Raw genomic sequence first — 18,028 nt, 5'->3', positions numbered from 1 at the left:
CACCGTGATTTGATTTTTGTGAGAGGTGAAAGCTGTGGGTCCTGTTTCAGTCTTCTACACGTGACTATCCAATTTTCCCAGCACCATTTAGTGAATAGAGATTCTTGTCCCCAGAGTATGTTTTTGCCTGTTTTGTCAAAGATTAGGTGTCTCTATAAGGATGGTTTTATATTTGGATTTTCTGTTGTGTTCCACTGGTCTGTGTCCCTGCACTTGTGCCAATACCAGGCAGTTTTAAGAACCACAGCCTCAACATGGGCATTTTAAATAATCAATTCATAATTTTCAGGGGTTAAACAATCTGAACAGCAATTATATATATATATATATATATATATGTCTACAAATAATAATTAGGTACTTCTGGGTCATCTTTTTAAAAGCAATACCATTAACAGTGGAGAGGCTAGATGAATTACAAAGACTGATTTCTTTGCTTATGTTTTTATTTTACTTGAACTTCTCCTCTTTTACCTTTGACTTCTGCCAAGACTCTGGAAAGCAAAGACCTTCTGAAAATCTTGGACAAGTACTATTTGGAGAACAAATAAATCATCTCCTTATAAGGTTATTCAACTGACATTAAATTTAAGATATTATTAAATCTTATTTTAAAATGAATCTTTTGAGAAGATTCAAAACCAGCTACTTAAAATTACAGCAAAGAGTCTTTGGTTTTTTTTTTTTTTTTTTTTTTTTGAGACAGAGTCTCACTCTGTTGCCCTGGCTAGAGTGAGTGCCGTGGCATCAGCCTAGCTCACAGCAACCTCAAACTCCTGGGCTCAAGCGATCCTCCTGCCTCAGCCTCCCGAGTAGCTGGGACTACAGGCATGCGCCACCATGCCCGGATAATTTTTTCTATATATATATATTTTAGTTGGCCAGATAATTTCTTTCTATTTTTAGTAGAGACGGGGGTCTCACTCTTGCTCAGGCTGGTCTCGAACTCCTGACCTCGAGTGATCCACCCGCCTTGGCCTCCCAGAGTGCTAGGATTACAGACGTGAGCCACCTCGCCTGGCCAAGGGTCTTTGCTTTAAGAGGAGGTAGAGAAAAGGAAAAGGAGGTAGAATCTGGTATTGCCAGAAGACTACACTATAATATGGTCTCTAAGCTATCCACAATTTAGTGGTTCCACAGGAAGGTTTTACCTTTCAAGTTTTATTTTTTCTTTATAAAGAAAAAAAGTTAAGGCTGGGTGTGGTGGCTCACGCCTGTAATCCTAGCACTCCTCGGGGAGGCTGAGGTGGGAGGATTGCTCGAGGTCAGGAGTTCAAGACCAGGCTTAGCAAGAGTGAGACCCCCGTCTCTACTACAAATAGTAAAAATTAACTGGGTGTGGTGGTGCACACCTGTAGTCTGGCTACTCAGGAGGCTGAGGCAGGAGGATCACTTGAGCCCAGGAGTTTGAGGTTGCTGTGAGCTAGGCTGATGCCAGGGCACTGTAGCCCAGGCGACAGAGTGAGACTCTGTCTCCCCCGCTCCAAAAAGAAAAAAGAAAAAAAAAAGAAAAAAGTTAATTTATTGTTCTCTGCATACTTTGGGTAGGGTGATATAAACAGATGTAATTGGAGCCTCAGTGTCTATTGATATTGCCTTAAATATATCGATATGGGGATAGAGTAAAGATGTTTTTATAAGCAGTTATAATTATGAAGGCATTAACCATTTTTCTTCTTTTTTCCAACTTTGTTGAGATGTAATTGAGGTACAATAAACTGCAGATATTTCAAGTGTATAGTTTCATCAGTTTTAATATACGTATGCACTTGTGAAACCATAAGACATTAGCTTTTTTGCTTTTCACTTTTCCTCCTCAATTTCCTTCATAAGGGCATTAGCTTTTTAAAAAGATAATTTTGAAATAATTTTAGATTCACAGGAACTTGCAAAGAAAATGAACAAGGAGGTCCCTTGTACCCTTCACCCCGGTTCTCCCAATGGTAACATCTTGCATGACTATAGTGCGATATCAAAACTGGAAAATTGACATCGGTACAATGTGCAGAACTTATTTAGATTTTCCTAGTTTTACCTGTGTGTGTTTCGGGAGGAAGGGGCAGGAGATTCTTTGCAATTTTATTACCTGTGCAGATTCATGTAACTACTACCGCAATCAAGATAATCAAGATACAGAATCGCTTCATCACCACAAGGCTCCCTGATGCTTCTCCTTTTATAGTGCCCCCTCCAGCATTTCTTACCCCTCACAAACACTCATCTCTTCTCCGTTTCTACAATGTTGTTATTTCAAGAATGTTATATGAATGGAATCATATAGCGTGTAACCTTTTGGGATTGGCTTCTTTTTTTTTTTTTTTTTTTTTTTGAGACAGAGTCTCACTTTGTTGCCGGGGCTAGAGTGCAATGGCGTCAACCTAGCTCACAGCAACCTCAGACTCCTGGGCTCAATCGATCCTCCTGCCTCAGCCTCCCGAGTAGCTGGAACTACAGGCATGCACCATATATTTTTAGCTATCCATATAATTTCCTTCTATTTTTAGTAGAGATGGGGTCTCACTCTTGGTCAGGCTGGTCTGGAACTCCTGACCTTGAGTGATCCACCCGCCTCGGCCTCCCAGAGTGCTAGGATTACAGGCGTGAGCCACCGCGCCCGCCGCTCAGGCTGATCTTGAACTCCTGATCTCAAGTGATCCTTCCGCTGTGGCCTCCTGGAGTGCTAAGATAACAGGCTTGAGCCACCACACCTATCCTCTATTTTTATTTTAAAGATATTTATTTTACATATATATTGATCTCTTCCTCCCTCTCCCCCCCCCCCCCCCCCCCCCCCCCCCCGCTGCCGCCGCCTTACACTTGCAATTTGCATTGCAAATTTAAAGCCTCAGGCAAATTTCAGAAAAGCTGTTTATAGTGTTTAGAGTGTCATTGATCATTTTGGTGAGAATAATTAGACCAGCTATTCTCAAAGTGAGGTGTGGGGATCTCTGAGAACTTTTCAGGGAGTCTACAAGGTCAAAACTATTTTCATAATAGTACTAAGCTGTTATTTGCCTTCTTCACTCGTTCTTTCATGAGTGTACAGTGGAATTTTCCAGAGGCTACATGAAGTGTGATGATCTCATCACTCTGAGGGCTAATGGAATTTATGCTTCTGTATTTTTATGTTTTAAAAATGTCTCATTTTAAGATCAAATACAGTAAATGTAGGTAGATAAAACCTACGTAAACAAAAGCTCCTTAAAGTCTTTAATAATTTCTTAAGGGTTAGGGTTCTGAGACTAAAATGTTCGAGAACTGCTGAGTTAGATACATAGAATCAAAGTGGCAAATATGGTTGTCTGACCAAGAAAAAAGGTTTTTCTGCTTTTAAATTCTTTAGGCACGTTTACATTGTTGTACAACCATTGCCACCATGATTTGATTTTAATAAAAACCTATGATACTTTTAAAGTCGATCACAATTTAAAAGTAAAAAAACTCCTTTTTTGTTCTAATAAGTTAAAAGTCAAGTTTTGATAATTTCTTAGAACTACTAGAAAAATGAATAATAGCACAGAGCAGTGGTCCAGAATAGAAAGTCCAGAAAGAGACCTAAATATTTATGGCAATTGGAGTTTATCATAAAGGTGGCAATTCAAATCAGCAAAGATAGTTCAATAAATGATGTTGGGATAAACAACTGTTTCAGGACAGAAAAAAGTGAGCTGGGTCCTTGCCTTAATTCTTATACCCAAATGAACTCCAAGTGGATGAAAGCTTTAAACAGTGTGAAGACAGAAGAAAACGTGGAATGAGGAAGTAAGATATTGTACAAGCTCCAGAAACAATAAAGAAAATAATTGATGAAATGGACTATGTAAAAGTAAAAACAAAAATAAAAACCTTCTACATAGCAAATAAAATAAATACCAAAGAAAATATATCAAGATATTGATATATATCAATATATCAAAATATCAATATATCAAGACAATATATCGATATATTTACTGGTATATCAAGAAAAACTAAGGCCGGGAGAGGTGGCTCATGCCTGTAATCCTAGCACTCTGGGAGGCTGAGGCGGGTGGATCGCTCAAGGTCAGGAGTTCAAGACCAGCCTGAGCAAGAGCGAGACCCCGTCTCTACTAAAAATAGAAAGAAATTATATGGACAACTAAAATATATATAGAAAAAATTAGCCGGGCATGGTGGCGCATGCCTGTAGTCCCAGCTACTCGGGAGGCTGAGGCAGTAGGATCGCTTGAGCCCAGGAGTTTGAGGTTGCTGTGAGCTAGGCTGACGCCACGGCACTCACTCTAGTCCGGGCAACAAAGTGAGACTCTGTCTCAAAAAAAAAAAAAAAAAAGAAAAAAGAAAAACTATTTGCCATATAGGCAATGAAGGGTTGATTTCTTTGATTTCTTTCATCCACAGAGCCCTCATGCAAATCAATCAGGAAAAGGCAAATAGTCCAATAGAACAATGGGCAAAACCTGCAGCCTGTTTTACAGAAAAATAAATGCAAATGGCCTGCAAACACGAACTGATACTCGACTGCAGTCATAATTAAAGAGATGCAAATTAAGATGACAAGGAGAAGTGATATTGTTTATCTATCAGAGTGACAAACGTGTTAAAGGGGGATGCCTAGTGCTTGCTGAAATGTAGGGAAACTCACACATTGTCTTACAGTAAGTTGACAGTCTTGCTGGAGGACATTTGGCTGTAACTAGTAAAGTAGATATGTGATGTACGTAGTAATATGCAAAATTTGTGAAATAACACACAATAATATACATAACAAAATAAAAAAAAGATACATATATTTTGACCTAGTAATCCCACTGCTAGGAATTCACACTCCAGATAAACCTGTAAGGGATTGCCAATATGCATATCCCATGGGTGTGTTTCATTTCAGGGAGAGAGCTTTTGGTGAGGATCAGTTAGTGGAGAGTCCATTGCACTGTGTTGTGTTAGCAGGATAGCGTGTGTAGAACAGTAACTAGGTTAAAGGAAATCTCTGCTTGTTTCTCTATCTTGATCATGTACTGCCTTAGTGTATAGAATTGTGCAAATACAACTTCATTTTGTGTATGCACTTTGATTTACCATTTCTGTGTTGTTGTTTTAGCACAGTATTGGAGGTAGTTTCTTACAAAATTCATACTAACATCAACAGCTTCATCTTTAAGACATGATCAGTGCAAAAATTTGCATTTGCTCATGCATTCACTCATGTCTGTTATTTCTTGGCTGAGGAAATGGAAATGTTTCTGGGGATCTGAGATGCTAAGATGAGGATTTTTTAGGCCTACAGCCATGGGACCTACTTTTGTTCTGTCGTGGCCTACCATGCTATGTAGGTCTCTGGGTGTTTGAGTCCTCCCCTACTCCACATCTCTTTACCAGGGAACATATTATGGTTTTTATAATCACAAGAGTAATACATGTTTGTAAAACCTCATATAATAACAGAGGTATAAAGGGTACTAAGTGAGAGTCTTCCCATAATTCTTCCCAATTTTTAAAAATTTGTTTTTATTTTTTTCTGCTAAGGAAACTGACATACCATTCCCCAGTTTTAAGAGATTCCTTTTGTGTATACTGTATATGATTTTTTAATCTAAGTGAGATTATAATACATATGTTTCTGTAATCTGCCTTTTTTTGTCTTTAACAAGTTTATGGTGAACTTCATTCCATGTTAATTATATATACTCTATCTCTATACTTATTATTATTATTATTATTTTTTTTTTAGACAGAGTCTCACTTTGTTACCCAGGGTAGAGTGAGTGCCGTGGCATCAGCCTAGCTCACAGCAGCCTCAAACTCCTGGGCTCAAGCGATCCTCCTGCCTCAGCCTCCTGAGTAGCTGGGACTACAGGCATGCACCACCGTGCCCGGATAATTTTTTTCTATATGTATTTTTAGTTGGCCAGATAATTTCTTTCTATTTTTAGTAGAGATGGGGTCTCACTCTTGCTCAGGCTGGTCTTGAACTCCTGACCTCGAGCGATCCTCCCGCCTCAGCCTCCCAGAGTGCTAGGATTACAGGCATGAGCCACTGCACCCAGCCTATACTTATTATTAATAATGCTGCAGTGGACCCTTTTTTTTGAGACAGGTTCTCATTATGTCTTCCTGGCCCAGTCATCATAGCTCACTGCAACCTCAAACTCCTGGGCTTCAGCGATCCTCCTGCCTCAGCCTCCCAAGTAGCTGTGACTACAGGCACATTCCACCACACCTGACTAATTTTTCTATTTTTTGTAGAGACAGGGGGTCTCACTTTTGCTCAGGCTGTCCTGGAATTCCTGGCCTCAGGCAATCCTCCCACCTCGGCCTCCCAAAGTGCTAGGATTACAGGTGTGAGCCACTGCACCCGGCCTAAAGTGGATCTTTTACCTCTGTGAGTCTCATCTGTAAAATGGGATTAAGAATAGTGTATACCACATAGGCTTGTTTTTTTTTTTTTTTTTTTTTTTTGAGACAGAGTCTCACTCTGTTGCCCAGGCTAGAGTGAGTGCCGTGGCGTCAGCCTAGCTCATAGCAACCTCAAACTCCTGAGCTCAAGCGATCCTCCTGTCTCAGCCTCCCGAGTAGTTGGGACTACAGGCATGCACCACCATGCCCAGCTAATTTTTTCTATATATATTTTTAGCTGTCCATATAATTTCTTTCTATTTTTTTAGTAGAGATGGGGTCTCGCTCTTGCTCAGGCTGGTCTCGAACTCCTGAGCTCAAATGATCCGCCCACCTCGGCCTCCCAGAGTGCTAGGATTACAGGCGTGAGCCACCACGCCCGGCCCACATAGGCTTGTTATAAGGATAAATAGAATAATACTTGTCAAGTGCGTAGAGCAGTGTCTAATACATAGTAGGCACTCAATAAATAATAGCTATTATTGTACAGCTATCTGTGTACTTATCTAATTATTATTTCAGGATAAATTCATATGTGTAATTTCTGGGTCAAAGGATATGGACATTAAAAAAAATTTTGTTGTAAAATACAGATAGGAAAGCCATGCAGAACAGATACAGTGTTTAATGAATTATTTTAAGTGGAACACCTTTGTAAACCCCAACCAGGCCAAGACATAGAATTTGGCCAGCCAGCCACCTCAGAAGGTTTCCATGTGTCCCTGCCAATTCACCACACCCCTCTTTCCTTTGAAGTAATCACTACTATCCTAACATTTATACCAATCACTTCCTTGAGTTTCTTTTATAGTTTGTAACCCAAGTATCTTCCCTAGACATTATAGTTAAACTTGATCATTTTTATATGTCTTTTGTCAACATTTTATTATGAGCATTTTTAAACTCACAGGAAAGTTGAAAGAATTTTATAGTGGACACTCATCCACCCAACACCTAAATTCTACAATTAGCATTTTGATGTATTTGATTTATCACATATCTATCCATCTGTCCATCCTTGTATCGTTCAGTCCAATCCATTCTGCATATTCCTCTGTTCCCTGTTTTCTGCAAATCGGCAGCTGGATCCAGCAGCTTGATTAGATTCAGATTTGGTTTCTTTCTTTTTTTTGAGACAGAGTCTCACTCTGTTGCCCGGGCTAGAGTGCCTTGGTGTCAGCCTAGCTCACAGCAACCTCAAACTCCTGGACTCAAGCAATCCTACTGCCTCAGCCTCCCAAGTAGCTAGGACTATAGGCATGCGCCACCATGCCCGGCTAATTTTTTCTATATATTTTTAGTTGTCCAGCTAATTTCTTTCTATTTTTTAGTAGAGACGGGGGTCTCGCTCTTGCTCAGGCTGGTCTCGAACTCCTGACCTCCAGCAATCCTCCCACCTCGGCCTCCCAGAGTGCTAGGATTACAGGCGTGAGCCATCGTGCCCGGCCCCAGATTTGGTTTCTTTGACAAGGTAAGGTGTGGTGTGTTCTTTCATTGGGAGGAATATGTCTTTTCATGTCTCTTTTTGTTGTAATACCTGGAGCCATTAATTCATTAGAGGTTGCCGCAAGCTTGAGAAACAGAAGCTTGTGGAGAGAGCCAGCACACATTAACCAGGAAACAAAAGGCTTCCCTTTGCAATGTCCATCCAGCGCCCTCTACTGACAAAGCTTCTTTCAGTGCCAGTTTGTAAACTATTTTAAAAGGCTCAAATTATTTTCTTTTTTTTTTTTTTTTGAGACAGAGTCTGACTCTGTTGCCCGGGCTAGAGTGAGTGCCGTGGCGTCAGCCTAGCTCACAGCAACCTCAAACTCCTGGGCTCAAGCGATCCTCCTGTCTCAGCCTCCCGAGTAGCTGGGACTACAGGCATGCACCACCATGCCCGGCTAATTTTTTTCTATATATATTTTTAGCTGTCCATATAATTTCTTTCTATTTTTAGTAGAGGTGGGGTCTCGCTCTTGCTCAGGCTGGTCTCGAACTCCTGAGCTCAAACGATCCGCCCACCTCGGCCTCCCAGAGAGCTAGGATTACAGGCGTGAGCCACCGCGCCCGGCCTCAAATTATTTTCTTGGAGAGCAAAAGCTATGAATTTGGAGATGAGAGGCAATATATCAATAATGGGCATACCTTACATGCATATACTGATCAGATAAGGAGAACCCTCTACATATCTCCAGAAATTTCTCCATGTACAGCTCTCTGGTACTCTGCCTCACAAATTCTAGCCCTCTTTGGTCTCCCTGGACTTTGAACTTTGTCTTCTCAACTCAGAGAGACTTCCAGAGTCTGCTTGGGTACCCTTTTTCTGCACTGCAGCCTGGATATTCTCTTTGGCAAGTAAGCTGGAGGCAATAGCGGGGCTTACCTTATTTGTTCCCCTTCCATAGGTGATCATTCTCTTATACTCCTTGTTCAATGTCTGAAAACTTGCTTCATATATTTTACCCATTTTTTTTTGGTTGTTTAAGGTGGGAGGGTAAATCTGGTCTCTTGTTATTCTATCATGTCTGGAGGAAGAAGTCCAAATCCTTTACTTTCTTTTTGTAAAATTTATTTTAATTTTTAAATTGATAAAAATTATACTTACGGTGTACAGCACGTTTTGATATATGTGTGCATTGTGAAATGACTAAATCCAGCCACCTTGCCTTCTTTTCTGTATGTGTTTGCTTGGTATAACTTTGCCCATCCTCCAATTTTTGACTTTTGATAATCTCTTTGTTTTAGATGTGTCTCTTGCGTGCAACATATTGTTGGTTTTATTTGTGATATTTTCTAAAAATTATTTCCCCTTAATAGGTGAATTAAACCCATTTACATTTATTTTTTATAACCTTTGGTCTCAGTTCTGCTGTATTATTTTATGCTTTGTTCGCTATGTTTACATTCCACATTGTGTCCAATCCGTTACCGAAAACTGGGCACTTGTCCACGAGGCCGAATCAGAAGAATGAGGAAAAATGTTTTGGGGAGGAGGAAGGAGGAGGAAAGACATTTACTTTGCTGGCAAAGGAGGAAACATGGCAGACCTTCTCTTCTCAAAATCCAAATTTCCTGAACATTTGCAGAGATACGGAGTTTTTAAAAGATGGATTCTCAGCTTCAGGCAATTACTGTTCAATTGCAGTTGATGATTCTGATCATCCCATTTCTGCTTAAGACAATCTTATGACCTTCGCCCAGGACCTCCCTTTAGGAGGTCTGGGCTGGGCCATCTCCGGTGCACAAATACACAAAAGACTTACCCTGCCCCTCCCAACCACTGGCCTGAGGCAGGGATGCAGGCTTTCATTCTTTTTTTTCCTTTTTTCTTTTTTCTTATAAATAAAATTTTTATATGGAACACTTCACGAATTTGCGTGTCATCCTTGCGCAGGGGCCATGCTAATCTTCTCTGTATCGTTCCAATTTTAGTATATGTGCTGCCGAAGCGAGCGCAGGCTTTCATTCTCAAAAAAGAGTGGAGGATGTTTTAAAGACACAGAAAATATTTTTGCCGTTTTTTCCCAGGCCATTCCCTCTGTTACAATTCTAAGACTCAAATTTCTCCATATTTTAACATTTATGATGCCAGGATGTGTCTTCCAGTCAATGGCATGTCAAAGTTTAACTGGCAGTCTAGAAGGTTTTAAAGGGTTGATGAGTGCCTGTCCACCTCCAGTCCTGTCTGGCCTAAAACATTTAATTGGCTGTAAGCCCTTTTGGCTACTCAGTCCTCTTGGCTACAAGGGTTCTGCTGAGGGCCTGGCTGGACCTGGGGCAGGTGGCCACACCACCCAGGCAACGGATGGAACGAAATAAGACTTTGGCCATTGATGCTGCCTCTGACAGATCCTGGCCAAAGGAGGGGAGAATTGTTAACTAAAATAAAATCTTAAGGCTCCCCCTACCGGCTGACTGAATGGACCCTCTCTTGGCCAAGGGGATACCCTAAAACTGAGTTACTAGTCATGAGAAGAGAGGTCAGACATACCTCATCATACCTTCCTCCCTTCTTGGAGACATCCTTTGTAATTCATTAACAGGCCTAAGGCTATGCAGAACAAACCTGTTGGTCCTCAATTTACACGACAAAGATGTGGCCAGTAGCTTGTCTCTGATTAACAAACTTCCTTAACACATCCCAAGCCTTTAGACAAAGCTTCATTTCTTTAATCAATTACAAGTCAGAGTCTTTTTTTTTGTTTTTGAGACAGAGGAGTCTCACTCTGTTGCCCGGGCTAGAGTGCCATGGCGTCAGCCTAGCTCACAGCAACCTCAAACTCCTGGGTTCAAGCAATCCTTCTGCCTCAGCCTCCCCTCCCCGAGTAGCTGGGACTACAGGCATGTGCCACCATACCTGGCTATTCGGCTATTTTTTTTTCTGTATATATTTTTAGCTGTCCATATAATTTCTATTTTTAGTAGAAACGGGGTCTCACTCTTGCTCAGGCTGGTCTCAACTCCTGACCTTGAGCGATCCTCCCGCCTCGGCCTCCCAGAGTGCTAGGATTACAGGAGTGAGCCACCGCGCCCAGCCAAGTCAGAGTCTTTAAACTCATCTATAACCTGTAAGCCCCTGCTGTGAGATGCCCCACCTTTTCCGGCCAAACCAATGTATGCCTTCCATGTATTGATTTATGACTTTACCTGTAATTCCTGTCTCCCTGAAATGTATAAAACCAAACTGTAACCCAGCCACAGCGAGTCCACTTGCTCAAGGCTTCTTGGGCATGACTCCTGGCCATGGTCCTCAAATTTGGCTCAGAATAAACCTCTTTCAATAAAAAAAAAAAATAAATAAATGTTTACCTGGCAGTGTTTTTTTTTTTTTTTTTTTTTTTTTGGAGACAGAGTCTCGCTCGCTCTGTTGCCCAGGCTAGAGTGCCGTGGCGTCAGCCTAGCTCACAGCAACCTCAAACTGCTGGGCTCAAGCAATCCTCCTGCGTCAGCCTTCCGAGTAGCTGGGACTACAGGCGTGTGCCACCATGCCCGGCTAATTTTTCTATATATATATTTTTTAGCTGTCCATATGATTTCTATTTTTAGAAGAGACGGGGTCTCACTCTTGCTCAGGCTGGTCTCGAACTCCTGAACTCGAGCGATCCACCCGCCTCGGCCTCCCAGAGTGCTAGGATTACAGGCCTGAGCCACCCCGCCCAGCCCTGGCAAGTGTTTTTGTTAGCAGTTCATAAAATAATGGTGTTTTAGACTCCATGAAGTATGGTCTTTATATTTATTTATTTATATTTTTAATTTATAAAGAACAGAAATTTATTTCTTACGGCTTTGGAGGATGGGTAGTCCAAGGTTAAGAGTTTGCATCCAGTGAGGGCCTTCTCGCTGATGGGGACTCTGCAAAGTCCCAAGGTGGTGAAGGTAATCACATGGGCAGGGAGCTGAGCGTGCTAGCTCAGATCTCTTCTTCTTATAGAGTCACCAGTCCCACTCCCATGATGATCCATTAACCCAATAATCCATGCATGGATTAATCCCATCATGAGGGCTAAACATTCAAACCACAGCAGCCTGTATTTAAGAAACTGTACTCAGTTATATTTTGATTTTCACCAATACAAATTTTATAGACATTTCTCTCTGCTTACATAAATAGCTAAATAAGATCCTCAATCTTGTCTCCTGGCCAGCAAAGTCTAAAATATTTGCTCTTTGGCCCTTTATAGGAAAAGTTTGCTGATCCCCACCCTAGAGCAGTAGTTGGCATATAGTAGGTAATCCATAAGTGTCTGATAAAAAAAATATTGTAATAAAAAAGAAATGAATCTAAAACACGTGTGCATCCATTTGCGTAGAAAAAAAATAGGGAGGTATAACCAACCTAGGGTTAGCAATGGTCATTTCAAGAGAGTCAGATTACCGGAGAGGTCCACAGTAGAAGTTTGTTGATTCTGGTTATCTTTCCCCACAATTCACAAGTGTTGGCTTCATCATTTTAGAAGCAAGGTAACTGCACCTTTTAGGAAAGCGCTGTGCCCTCTAGGCCCACAGTTTGAGGTCGGGGGAGGGTGGGGAGTTCCCTTGCCGCAAAGAGTGGAGCGGAAGAAACCGAGGAAGATCTTTTGAATCTCAATATGCCCAGTTCCAATGCCCCCAAGTCGGCTGCTTCCCAGTTCTGCTCCACTTCCTGGCCGGCTGGGGAGGGTGTGACCGGCGCTGCAGCCCCGGGACCTTCCGCTCGCACCTACTCTCGAAGCCTCCTCACTGTGCCCGCGACGAGAAAACAGAGGCCCTGAGACCCGGGAAGGAACTCCCCAGACCCCCGGTCGCGCGGAGACAGCGCCCGCACCCCCTAGCCTACGACGGAAGCCTGTGGGGATGCTGCAGCCGCCGCCAACTGCCACTCGCGACATTCCTGGTGTTCCGCGCCAGGCGCACCTGGTCTTTATTTTTAAAGTCTTTATGTGGTCTGTATTTTTATTGTTGTGATTCTTTTAATATTTAAGAGAGTTTGTATTTTTCTTGTAATACTTTTATTTATACCTACTTCTTAGTTACCTCGTTAGTTTAGATGATCTCATGAAGTTTCATTATTATGTATCCAGTTATGGATTTTTTTTTTTTTTTTTGAGACAGAGTCTTGCTTTTTTGCCCTGGGTAGAGTGGAGTGCAGTGGCATCATCACAGCTCACTATAACCTCCAATTCCTGGGCTCAAGGGATCCTTCTGCTTCAGCCTCCTAAGTAGCTGAGACTATAGGAGCACACCACCACGTCCAGCTAATTTTTTCTATTTTTGGTAGAGACAGGATCTTGCTGTTCCTCAGGCTGATCTTGAACTCCTGACCTTGAATGATACTCCCACCTTGGCCTCCCAGAGTGCCAGAATTATAGGCATGGGCCACCAAGCCCAGCTTGTTTTTGTTTTTAATCCTGTTTGTAATTCTTGGGTTTCCTGCATTGGTGTCTCATATCAGTTCTGGAATTCTCCTGCCATTGTCAGATATTTTCTTCTTTGCTTTTCAGACTGCACTTAAGGCTATGTTAGGGTCAGGCGCGGTGGCTGGGGAACATTATATAAACATGTACATATACTGATCACAATCTGTTGTAAGTGACAACAGAGATATGAGCTGAGTGCTATGGGAGCACAGAATAAAGAATTCTCTTTAGTTATTTAGCAGGTTAGAAGTAGAAGCTGTGGCAGGAGATGACTCTGTAGAGACAGGGAGGATCCAGATCCTAAAGGGTCTTATTTTTTTTTGTTGTAGTTGTTGAGACAGAGTCTCGCTGTGTTGCCTGGGCTAGAGTGCTGTGGCGTTAGCCTAGCTCACAGCAACCTCAAACTCCTGGGCTCAAGGGATCCTCCTGCCTCAGCCTCCCGAGTAGCTGGGACTACAGGCATGCGCCACCACGCCCAGCCGCCCAGCTTCTAAAGGGTTTTTACCTATTATTGTGAGTACTTAATACCAGACAGTGGTTGAAATACTTTTCACAGGTTGATTTAATTTTCACAGCACCCCGTAAGATGAGTACTAGTCTGAGCCAGATATTATATATATAGAAACTGCGTACTGAGCGGTTACTGTTGCTGACCAACCAGGTTCATTTGCCCCGCTGCCCAAGAAGCCAATATGCTGAGTCAGCAGGTTTTGAGGCCGAGAGAAAGAGTCTTTATTCCGCATAGCTATGAGGGGAGATGGGAGAAATTTCTCAAATCAGCCTCTCCAAAAATTTGGGAGACAGGGTTTTTAAAGCCAGTTTGGAGGCAATTGAATCTGCTAATTGGCTGGGTTTGGGGTGGAACCATAGGATTGTAGAAATTGTCTTCTTTGCTGACCAGGTTCTTGGATGGAGGTCACAAGACCAGCTGAGTCAGTTCCTCAGAATGGGCTGCTGGTCTGAGTGGGTCAGCTGTTCCACTAGAATGCAGGACCTGGAAGATAGCTCAGAAACTACCCCTAGGTTTCAAAAAGGTGATATTATCTATGGAGAAATCTAAGAATCTTTATGGACACTAACCAAGGGGAGAAAGTTAAGAATCTTTATGACCACCAGCTGCGTGGCTCTGGAATGGCAATTATAGAGAAGCAAACAGTGGGACAGCAACTAATTATTAGCATTATTTTTAGCTAGACCTTTACAATAGTTCTTGCCTTGTACGCCGTTATTGAAGGGTGATTTCATTACAATGTGGCCAGGCTCACTCAGGTTAGTACAGGACATACCTGAGCTTTGAACCTAGGCAGTTTGACTGTGGATTTGTATCCTTAACCACAATGCTGTGGTTTTTCTGTTTATTAATATGTAAAACAGATGTACTTCCAGACTGGTAAATACAAATCTACTAGCTGCATTTTATTTCGCTGTATGGTTATACCATAATTTCTTTAACTGGATTGATAGACATTTTTGTTTGTTTCCGGTTCTTTGCAATTATGGACAGTGCTACTGTGAGCAATATTTACTCCACACCCCACACTGATTCTGATACCCCCACAGGATCACTCTTACCCTCTCCTTTATCATCACTGTATAAATGATCTCTAAAATTCCTTCAGGGCCATCACCCTCAATTCAGACATTTGCGGAGCCATAATTTTTAATCTCAGAGTTCTATATGTTGTAGATTACTCAATATGGTAATTGGCAAGGCTCATTTATACTGATTTTCTGAGGATTGAAGGCCTGGGTGACATATTAGCTAACATTTATTGAAGACTTCCTATGCCAAGCACTTTACTAAGTACTTTACATATTTTATTTCTCTCAGCAATCCTATGAGCAATTCTATTATATATCCCTTTTTAAAATGGGGAAACTGAGGCTTAAAGAGGTTAAATGATTTGTCTATGGTCATATAGCTAGTGAATGGCTGTCTGATTGCAAAGCTTATATTCTTAACCCTTTTATTAGTGTGCCAGGACTGCTGTAACAAAATGCCACAGACTGGGTAGCTTAAAACAATAGAAATTGGTTCTCTCAGAGTTCTGGAGGCTAGAAGTCCAAATTCAAGGTGTCGGCAGGGTTGGTTCCTTCTGAGGGCTTTGGGGGAGAATCTGTTGTATGCCTCTCTCCTAACTTCTGGTGATGGCCAGCAATCCTTGGCGTTCCTTGGCTTGCAGCTACATTATTCCAATCTCTGCCTCTGTCATAATATGGCACTGTGTGTCTCTGTTTTCACATCATCTTTTCCTTTTCTTGTAAAGACACCAGTCATATTGGATTAGAGCTAATACTAATGGCCTCATTTTAACTTGAGTATATCTGCAAAGACCCTGTTTCCAAATAAAGTCACATTCACAGGTACTGGGGATTAGGACTTCAACATGTCTTTTTATGGGATACAAGCCAACTCATAATAACTCTTTTTTTTTTGAGACAGAGTCTCACTCTGTTGCCCGGGCTAGAGTGAGTGCCGTGGCGTCAGTCTAGCTCACAGCAACCTCAAACTCCTGGGCTTAAGCGATCCTACTGCCTCAGCCTCCCGAGTAGCTGGGACTACAGGCATGCGCCACCATGCCCGGCTAATTTTTTGTATATATATATTTTAGTTGTCCATATAATTTCTTTCTATTTTTAGTAGAGACGGGGTCTCACTCTTGCTCAGGCTGGTCTCGAACTCCTGACCTCGAGCGATCCACCCGCCTCGGCCTCCCAGAGTGCTAGGATTACAGGCGTGAGCCACCGCGCCCAGCCTCATAATAACTCTTATTGCAAAACTTCCCCCAAATCTCCATGGAAGAATAGTTGTTCACTCTTCCTTAACCACTCCCACCAAAAAAGAGCAGTCAAAAATGTTCTTTCTTCTGGAGTAGAGCAGTGGTTCTCAAAGTGTGATCTGGGACCAGGAGCACTGGAATCACCTGGGAGCTTATTAGACATACAGAATCTCAGGCCTCACTCCAGATCTAGTGAATCAAAATCTGCAGTTTAACAAGATCCCTGGGTGATTTGTATGAACTTTAAAGTTTAAAAAGCATTGATTTAGGAAATTTGGATAATTATCTTCAGAGTTGTGACTACCAGGGAATAAACTGCCTAACACTTGGCTGGTAGGGAGAATTAAATTCACTTTTTGTCAGTTTGATGCTTCTGATTATAAATTTAAATATATCCTCATATATTTAAAATTGGAAAGTACAGAAAAGTATGAAGAAACAACAGGAAAATTATTGACTATAACCTCACCACCCAGAGAAATCACTGTTAACATTCTGAAATGTTTCCTCCTATTTTTCATTGCTTCTTTACTTTTACTGGAGATAAATTCTTGATATGCTTAAAGTTTATATACTGATAATACTTTATTAGTTAATTTGTTATACTTCACACTTTTGTGTGGCTAAAACCCTGGAAAATTTGTGCATTTATGAATTTTACAATTTTGCAGTATTATTCCTTTGTAACAACTATTTAAGACTATAGAATTAACTAACATCTTAATTATAGGCCAAATGCTCATGGTTGCAGTTTTACTCTTATAAAAAACACATATATTCTTCAGTATGCTTAATTTATAGCTTAATTTTCTTAGAAATAGTATATCTCATTTTTATTCCATGATCAGATTTTAGATTTTTAGTTTCTAGGAAAAGCTCAAACTTTAAAATCTCTTTATTGCTTTGCAGTCTGAAGTCAACAAAAAGAATACTTTCTACCTTTTCAACCACGGTGACATTACTATTTCATATCCCAGGGAAAGTGATACAAATTGGGTTATTGCAAGATTGGTAACTGCCATACTTGACCCCAAAAGGTGGTATTACAGAGTTTCTTCTTCATTAGCTCCAGTGATTTAAAAATTAATTTTTTTGGGGTGGGGGGTTTCCAGTAAGGACTGGAAAACCTGCTAGACAAATTCTAAAAGAGCTGTAACACTTAACAATTAATTAATTTTTTTTTATTATTATTTTTTTAAGATCCATCTTGTGTTGGCCGGGAATCAAACCCGGCACAATTAATTTAAAATGTAGAAATTCTCAATTAGAAATTTCACATTTAGGACACCTGTGTGATAGAACCTTAGACATACATTTTGAAAGATCAAATGGGCAATTTTACTACCTTTTACCTATAGTAAGCATCTGGATACCGTGTACTGTGAGGAAGAACTGACAGGTCTGGGAGAGAATAGACTTAATGAGGGTATCCTAACTATCTTCATTTAGTTGCTGTCATATAACAAAAGGGTTAGGTATAGATTTGTGTTTCTTCAGAGGACAAGTCTAGTACCAGTGGAGTCTATTAGGAAGGTATCAGCTAAGTCTGCTAATGACTGGAGCCCTCTAACAGTTGAATAAACAACCTCAAGGATTAGTGAGTACTTTATCTGTGGACATATGGTAGGAAGAACCTGGACAACTCAGCTCTTAGTGATGGCACAATTAGACATTGGGCATAGTGCCCGGTTTCAAGTAAGTGCCCAATGAATTGTAAAGGGCAATTCTGCTTTGGGTAGGAGATCGGACAGGTGACTGTTAGTGTTCCAACTGTAGGATTCTTTACACTATAGGATAAGATTAGTACTCTTCAATTAATAAAGGTAAGGAGGGGAATATATCACACAATGTATAAAATCATGATTCATTATGGGCAAAGTATTATAAAACCTGAAATATTAGGATGGAGGAAATTATCCCTTGAAACTTAAGTGAAGCATATTAAAGGAGCAGGTGTGGTACAGTTTTCCGACCACAGAACAAGGAATTAGG

General features: G+C 41.1%; 2 non-coding genes and 1 pseudogene across 2 annotated transcripts; 1 reads left to right on the top strand and 2 right to left on the bottom strand.

Annotated features, from left to right (window-relative positions):
* LOC138378855 (transmembrane 9 superfamily member 2-like) overlaps positions 1-18,028 on the top strand; it is a 98,895-nt pseudogene that overhangs the window by 13,445 nt on the left and 67,422 nt on the right.
* Positions 9,710-9,816, bottom strand: LOC138379238 (U6 spliceosomal RNA). Its single transcript, XR_011232021.1, has one exon. It is a non-coding gene; the product is annotated as a U6 spliceosomal RNA (small nuclear RNA).
* LOC138379316 (U7 small nuclear RNA) lies at positions 17,136-17,197 on the bottom strand. Its single transcript, XR_011232085.1, has one exon. It is a non-coding gene; the product is annotated as a U7 small nuclear RNA (small nuclear RNA).

The sequence above is a fragment of the Eulemur rufifrons genome, chromosome 30 (genome assembly GCF_041146395.1).
Source record: "Eulemur rufifrons isolate Redbay chromosome 30, OSU_ERuf_1, whole genome shotgun sequence".
NCBI classification, from domain to species: Eukaryota; Metazoa; Chordata; class Mammalia; order Primates; family Lemuridae; genus Eulemur; species Eulemur rufifrons.
The sequence above is the reverse complement of the archived record's forward strand: the minus strand, read 5'-3'. Positions and strand labels throughout refer to the sequence as shown.